The sequence below is a fragment of the Cyprinodon variegatus genome, unplaced genomic scaffold (assembly GCF_000732505.1).
Source record: "Cyprinodon variegatus isolate N-32 unplaced genomic scaffold, C_variegatus-1.0 Scaffold1795, whole genome shotgun sequence".
Lineage (NCBI taxonomy): Eukaryota > Metazoa > Chordata > Actinopteri > Cyprinodontiformes > Cyprinodontidae > Cyprinodon > Cyprinodon variegatus.
In genome coordinates this window covers 1944-3191 of record NW_015152248.1, presented here as the reverse complement: position 1 = coordinate 3191, position 1248 = coordinate 1944, and positions in this window count along the sequence as shown.

Below are 1248 nucleotides of genomic sequence, written 5' to 3'. Positions count from 1 at the left end.
AGCCATCAGTGTCAGATTTTTCGAGCCTAAAGTGAGAAATATCTAGCGTTCCCAGTATTGTTGTTTGACTACCCAATCCTGACCTGTTTTAGCTCCTGGATTGCTGAGTTTTGGTCTGCCCCTGTTTCTGCCTGTCTCCTGTTTTGTTGCTGTTTGGACTCTGCCTGTTAACGACTTTGATCTGTCCCGTGACCCCAGCTTGAATTATACCCTTGGTATCAGTGCATCTCTCTGATCTTCTGGTCTGGACCCCGCCTTCGTTACCTGCCCTGGGTTTCTGCCTCTGGACCCTCCTGTTCTTCAGCCTCTGTTGCTGCTCTGCTCCTGGAACTCTCTGGGCGGCTCCTGCCGCATCCAACTGGCTCCCACTCCTTCCTCTGGACACAGACTGAACTTATAACCAGATTATTGATTCACATGCTCGTTATAGCTCCCTGTTTGAGCCTAGTGATCACTAACCTGAGTGTCTGTCTCTACAGAGAATCCAGCAAGCCGGTCCCAGCTGATGCCTCACAAAATTCCAAAACTTTCAATAGAGTGCTTTTCCTTTAAACTAACCTGTTCTCTCTGCCTGAATTCTGGGTCAAATTGTTTGAGCGCTGACAACGCATCAGCAAGCTGTTTCCACTGCCACTAAAAGCCCATTGTTCCCGGGTATAAATGGGTTTTTAGCCAGTGGGAAAGGTCTGTAATTGTGCAAATTGTTTATAGCAATATGTATGTGGGGGTCTGAGTGGCTCCCGCAGAGAAATAATCTTTGAAGGCAGGATGGTAATCTGGATGAACTGACTGCAAAGCTTTTTTGATGCTCAAATCACGTGCAATGTCAACGTAGCTTTAAAGGTATATCAGGACATCATCCGTGTAACATTAAAGCTCTAAAGTTCTACTGAAGATAAATAAGGCAGATATTATGAGACTCATTGCAATGATCATTTTCCACAACATGAACAAAGTACAGTAATAAATAGAAGCAGCTCTAGTGTTGAGGATAGCTTAAAGGGAAAGTCTGGTCAGCAGGAATAATCAATGGATCATTATTTATACCTACAACTAATACGATTAATTAATTTAGTGTTAATCAGTAAAGAAAAAAAGAATAATAATTGTCATGATCTCTGAGTCTGGGAGCGGCCATCTTTGCCCAAATCTAGTAGCCCCTCCCTCCTGCCATCTTCCAGCAGTGACGTCACGGTGCGGTAAGCCTAGCGCCATTCTCCCCGCTTTCCAAGCTAAATCAATGGGAAC